Below are 6,590 nucleotides of genomic sequence, written 5' to 3'. Positions count from 1 at the left end.
GAGGCTGCCCATTGGACTACCCGCCCCCGAGGGCTGGCCGCATTCCCTCTGCCTGTGGTGGGGCGCCGTGCACCTCTGGGCCCGCACCGCTGGCAAGGGCCCTGGGCGTGTGGTTGGGAGTTCCTGGCTGTCCTGGGAGACTGAGGACTGATGGGTGTTGTTGAGGAAGCCAGGCACGCAAGCTGAGGAAAGCTACCCTTGACCCTTCATGTGAGCTAGAGGAAGGGGCAGGATGGGTCTTGGGCTTGAAGGAAGGTAAAAAGGATTTTGAGACTTGGGGACTGGCCTCTGCTTATCTTTACCTCACAGACTGCAACTGTCACTGCAAAGGGGACTGCCCTTCGGATGCTTTGAAACTTAAAGAATCCAGAACAACACTTTTTAAAATGTCCCGCCCAAGATTTTAAGAAGTGGAGGCGGAGAGTTTGGGGGGGCTATAGCCTGACACTTTTCAACAGGACAGTTCTGCCCTGCACGCGAAACATCAGGGTAGGCATGACGCTGGGTCACTACGTCCACAGAGAAAAGCTTTAATGCGGATAGGAAAGGTTAGTTTCGTTCTATCATCCTTTTTGCAGACTCTTCAGGTGGGCTCCAAAGTTTTGGCCCCAGGCACAAAGTAGGTGGAAGTACAAAAACTTCCTGTTTGCCTCCCTGATCTCCAGCTACTGAGAACTTGTTCTAGTGATAGAGCCTCAAAGGAATTTGTGGATTCCTCTCCCACAAGTATCCAGGGGCAGTGGTGCTGGGAAAATGAGAAGTACACATAGAGGAAGTGAGAATGGCAGTCATGATAGATGAACCAGAGTTAAGGGAAAGAAGAAAAGACTGAGTGAGCCGACATACTATTTTTCCTCCAAATAGAAAAGTTTTGGTAAAGGGTTGCTCACAACTCTGAATAATAAGTTATATTTCTGTAACTTTCCAGAGGGAAAGTCATTCAGTGAAAATTACTGAGGGTATAGGCTGCTAAATGCTAGACACACCAACTTCTTCATTCAGTTACTATGATCTAAAGCCAGATCTCTCCACTTCTGATTAGAACAGATTATTAAAGTTCACCAGGTTGATAAGAAGGAAGGATATTCCACTCCAGAATGAATAGGAAGAAAGCCTCTCCTCTCTCAAGAAAGAATATGGTCTGTGTGTGGCCAAACATTTTGATTTGGATGGATTAAAGAGTACTTTGTGGGACGACTTCAGTGGTAAAAACTAAGAAGAGGATTCCCCCAACTTTACACTATGTGATACCACAGCAACAGCCAGCTAATCTAGAGTTTGGGCATTGCTTTGTTTGGCATGGGAAACTGTTCTGTATGGTATAAGTGATGTTTTAGTCAGCTTTTTCTCTGCTGTGACTAAAAGATCTGACCAGAACAATTTTAGGGGAGGAAAAGTTTATTTGGGCGCTCTTGGTTTCAGAAGTCTCAGTCCACAGAGAGCAGGCTCCATGCCTCAGAACTGGAGATGAGGCTCAACATCATGGCCCAGAGTGTGGTAGAGGGAAACGGCTTACAAGGTGATCAGAAGGCAGAGAGAGCTCCACTGCCAGATGCAAAATATATATCCCATAGCTATGCTCCCAGTAAGACACTTCCTCCAGGCACATGCCTCCAGTTACCACTCAATTAATTCCATCAGGGATTAATTCACTGATTAGGTTAAGGCTATAACCCAATCATTTCTCCTCCAAACCTCCTCACATTGCCTCACCAGTGAGATTTTGGGGGACACCACATCTAAACCATAACAGGTGAGTTATTTTAGGAAATTTACTGTCACAGATTTAGCCTGAAGACCCGAAAGCCAATTGCTGGTAGAATTTGAGGGGGGCCAAGAGACTGGGGAATAAAAATATTTAGTTGTGTTTTAGTAGCATCTTTTATAGAAGAAACAGTATTGAAAAAAGTAAGGGAACTGGATTCTAATCCTCATTCTGACAAATTTATGTGACCTCATAAAAGATGTTCTAGCTTAATTTTTCTTATATGCAAAAGGAAAACATATCAAAGTTTGCAAGTCTTGCTCAAAAATTCCATGAATGATTCTCTAGTGAGTTTGGAGTTACAAACTCCACTTCAACAGACATTTAGAAACTACTGAATGTTTAGGAAGTTGAAGTGAAATATGGCCCATGCTCTTACCAAGTTCAATCTGTAGTCGGGCAGCCAGAAAACAGACTGCAGAATGAGGTGTACTGCATTAAAAGACTGAACAGAATGAGTGGAGCATTATTAACTATCATTTAATAACTAGTAATAGAAATATTAATATAGCTTGGAGCTTTTGTCATAGGGTTATGGATCAAAGAAGTTAACACTGGACTGGACCTGGAGGGATCAAGAGGCCCAGTGATAATGTAGATAATGTTTTTGGCAAAATATGTGGAACTTGTTCAATAAGTAATATTTTCCATATTGCTAAAGTTACCATAAAGAGAAAGAATAGACCCGTAAGGTTAGGGAAAATAGTGTTGTACCCCACAATATTAGTTGCTCAGCTACTTGCATTCAGGCGACTATAGGGGTTGTTCAAAAAATTCTTTCTAGTGCACAGCTCTCCTTTAAAGTAATATACTACCTTGAAGCAACTTGTAAGTTATAAATTGTGTCTAATGTGAAGTTCTTCCTCACAGGACACCTTGCTTTGTACTTATTTTATCTCTTATTTTAGCTGTTTATCCTGGAAATCAGGGATTATGTCCTACAGTCACTCCTGGGGCCATATAAATTTAACCTAATGCAAATTATTCCATAAAAATATATAATAAAATATTGTCCCAGAAGGCTCCTCAAAATAGTACCACAAAGCAGACCCTAGATACCACAAGAAAATTGGTTTTTCTCTATTTATTTTTTTCCCCTTGTTGGTATGGGGTACTGTCTGCCTCTGATTTACAACCCTGAGAGGACCCTGGACCTAATTGCAACCAATAGTACCATAAGTATCTCCTCTTTTTTTCCATCAAATGTTGTGACCAAGAGAGACCTTCCCTTAGTACAAGAATAGACAAGGTGGATCCGAGAACATTTTACACCTATCTAGTTTGGGAGATACTTCTTTCAGAGCATTTCTGTGGAAATGCTCATAGTTCGGGAGGGTGGGGGGTGGTAGAGGGTGTGTATAAATATATACACATATGTATATACATATATAGTGGTGTGTGTGTGTAAATACATACATATACATGAGTGTGTGTATATATATATACACATACACATATGAATATATATTATCATATACATCATCATATATGATAAGCTGCTAAGGAATTTTCTCCATTGAGTGATTGTGTAAGCTGGGATGAGGCTTACAGATCAAAACTCACCCACCATGGCCAGCAATATACTTTGCACATAATAGATGAACAATAAAAACATTATTTTATTAATTTTAGGGGTTTTGTTTGTTTCCTGCCATGCAATAACTTTACTCGGTGCCCCTTAATTTTATCCCTTACTTCTTTTTCTGGCTGTTGCTGATGCTCTCAAATTGCTTGTATCCTTCTATCCTCTGGCTATAAAGTTTCTCTTTCTACCCCTAAAAACTGGATTAGTTTAGTAGGAAAGCATTTCTTGTTCCAGCTTTAGTTTACAGAGCCAAAACTGCCATTGTTAGTTCCAGTGTCTTTGGACCCCCTGAGTCCAATGCACTGCATAACATCTCAGTGATCCTGCATGTGTCCTGGGTGAAAAACCCACTGGATGTCAAATCAGAGGCTATATTTTGGGGATGAAAAGATTCAAAAGCCTTGCTCTGACTTCAACTAACTCAGTGATAATTTCTGGGGTTGTGGCTCAGAGGTAGAATGCTCTCTTAACCTGCATGAGGCACTGGGTTCGATCCTCGGCACCACACAAAAATAAAATAAAGGTATTATGTCCATCTATAACTAAAAAATAAATATTTAAAAGAACAGACTATGATAAAATGTTAATGAGGGCAGAATTTTGTCTATTTTCTTTTGCTGTGAAATTGGAACCTAATAAGGCTGAAGCACAAAGTGAGTATTCAACAAATCTTGTCCAATGAATATGCATTATATTTTTGCACCAACAAAGGAAAAGTATCTGAAAATACACCAACCCAGGCACAGTGGGTCATGCCTATAATCCTAGTGACTCAGAAGGCTGAGGCAGGAGTCTCAAAAGAATATAATAAAAGGGGTTGGGGATGTGTCTCAGTGGTTAAGTACCTCTTGGTTCAATCCTTAATACAAACAAACAAAAACTAAAAAGAAAAAAAAAAAACTCCAAAAGATTGAATATACTTCAATTTTAAAGTGACTCTGAACAACCTATTTTCTTCTATCTCAATATTTTTCTAGTTTTCTTTAATGAACAAGTACTACTTTTACAAAGAGTGGGGTGGGGGGAATAGGAATAAATGCAGAGGTATAGATTTAGTGAAAATAAATGCTGTTTTGTTCTAACAGGATTTTTTAAAATTAAGTTCTTTTATGAATTAAAAGAAAAGATGAAATTTCAAGCAAACTATTTTGAAGTTGTCAAAATGTTAAAGTTGATGCAAGAAAAAAAAAATAGGGAAGACCATTCTTTAAATCCTGAAAAAAAAAATGTTGAGGAGATTCCACATTAACTAAAATAATAAGCTCTGGAAAATAAGTAACCAAGAATTAGATAATTTAATATATGACAAGTAACATTTACTCTAAAACACAGAAAAAATAAAGTTATACAATCAGTGATATTGAGGTAACTAGTTACCAGTGTGGGGAAAAGATCACTTAGAATTATACCTTTTATCATATATCAACATAAATTACAGATGAGTTAAGTTTTTAAAACATCAGTTCATAGGAAAATTGGAATAATTTGAGGACTTAATGTAAATAGAGAAGAGTTATGGTATGTTACGCTATAAAGCAATAGAAAAATTATCAAAGAAACAAGCCTGTATCTGATCAGGTACAAAAACTGAATCCTCAGTATGCCTTCCTATACACATAAATGCACCAAGTTGAAATGACAGACTTGAGAAAAGGGTTTATACTATGAAAAATAATTAGTACATATCACATGTAGTTCTAAATAGGCTTATGGTAATATCAAAACATCATAGATACTTAAAGGACATGTTAGAATTTGAGGTTATTAAACTGTATATAAAATACTCACCTTTGCCTTAAATTTTAATTAGTATATATTAAAATGAGGTAGAATATTTTTGCTCATAAAATTTACAAATTGAAAGATTTACAAATTTACAAATGCCAAATACCTGTGAGACTATTATGAGAAGGGCACTTTCCTATATTGCTGGTGGCACTGTAAATTGATATAACCTTTTTGGAAAGCAATTTGGCACTGGGTTTCAAATGTCATAAAAATGTTTATACCCTTTAACCTAGTAATTCTACTTCTGGGAATCTATCCTAAGGAAATAATCCAAAATATTTTAAAATGCCGTATGCTTGACAATATTTATCTCAGTATAATTTATACTGTATAAAAATGTAAGCCGCTCAAACTGTCCAACATAAAGGCTGTGCTTTAGTAAATTATGATTCATTCACTTGATAGAATATGATACATGAATATAAAATGATGAGTACCATAACTACCATTTTTCATCAATTCCTCTTTGTTGGTAAATTCTTTTCTGTAAGATCAGCTCATGTCCTACTTGGTTAATGAGACTATCAAATGGTGTTATGCATCATTTTAAAATGATATTTTAACTTAATGTCACTTAAATTTTTCTGAGTTGCTTTAAGGTCTCATTTGTAAAATTGGGTTAATGTACACTTCTGTTTCTGAAAGCAAAATTGTAAATACAATGATTTTCTGGGAAAAAACATAAAAGAGATTTGAAATAAATATTCTAATAATCATTTACTTGTGATCTTGGCTACCTCTTCTATACTGCTCAAATGGTTATCTCATTGGAAAATACTCGATAAGGAGCAATGTGGTTTTATTTGGGGCTGCAAATAAAGTAGTTAAATTTGACAAAATAAACAAATTTATATTTCAGTGAATGTCTTTATAACTAAGAACAACAACAACAAAAAAAAAACCTAAATACTTTTAAAATGGTGATGTGTCTTTGTCAAGAGGATTACTTTTTTCAGGTTCATTCTAGAGATGCATCATAATTTATAAAAGCTCTCAAAGGGTTGTCTAGTAAAATGCCAACTTGAATATGATCTTAATTTGCCTGAATTGTAATATCCAAAAATAACTCAGAGAAAGTGAACATCACAAGGTTGGTTAAAACAAAAGTGATAAATAATTCTCAGTAAGAATATACTCAGTGTGTGTGAGTTGCAGGTAAGGAAAAAAATCCAACTTGGGCTCACCATCTAATGATTATTTAGTTCTGAAACTTGTAAGCCAAAAAAGAATATTGAAGCACTAGACTATTTTAACCAAGGAAACTGAGGCTCTGAGACACTGAAAGACTGCCCTGAAGTTCTAACAGTAGCTCCAGCAGAACTTTGGACAGAATTTTGGAAGCCATTCCACCATACTGTCAACTCCACTGTGGTATAATACAGTCCAGGCTCCCAAGTCATCAGCTTCTGGAAAGATTGTCAAATTTGAATGATGTCAGAAAGTTCTTGGAAT

Source organism: Marmota marmota, unplaced genomic scaffold (assembly GCF_001458135.2).
Source record: "Marmota marmota marmota unplaced genomic scaffold, marMar, whole genome shotgun sequence".
Taxonomy (NCBI): domain Eukaryota; kingdom Metazoa; phylum Chordata; class Mammalia; order Rodentia; family Sciuridae; genus Marmota; species Marmota marmota.
The sequence above is the reverse complement of the archived record's forward strand: the minus strand, read 5'-3'. Positions refer to the sequence as shown.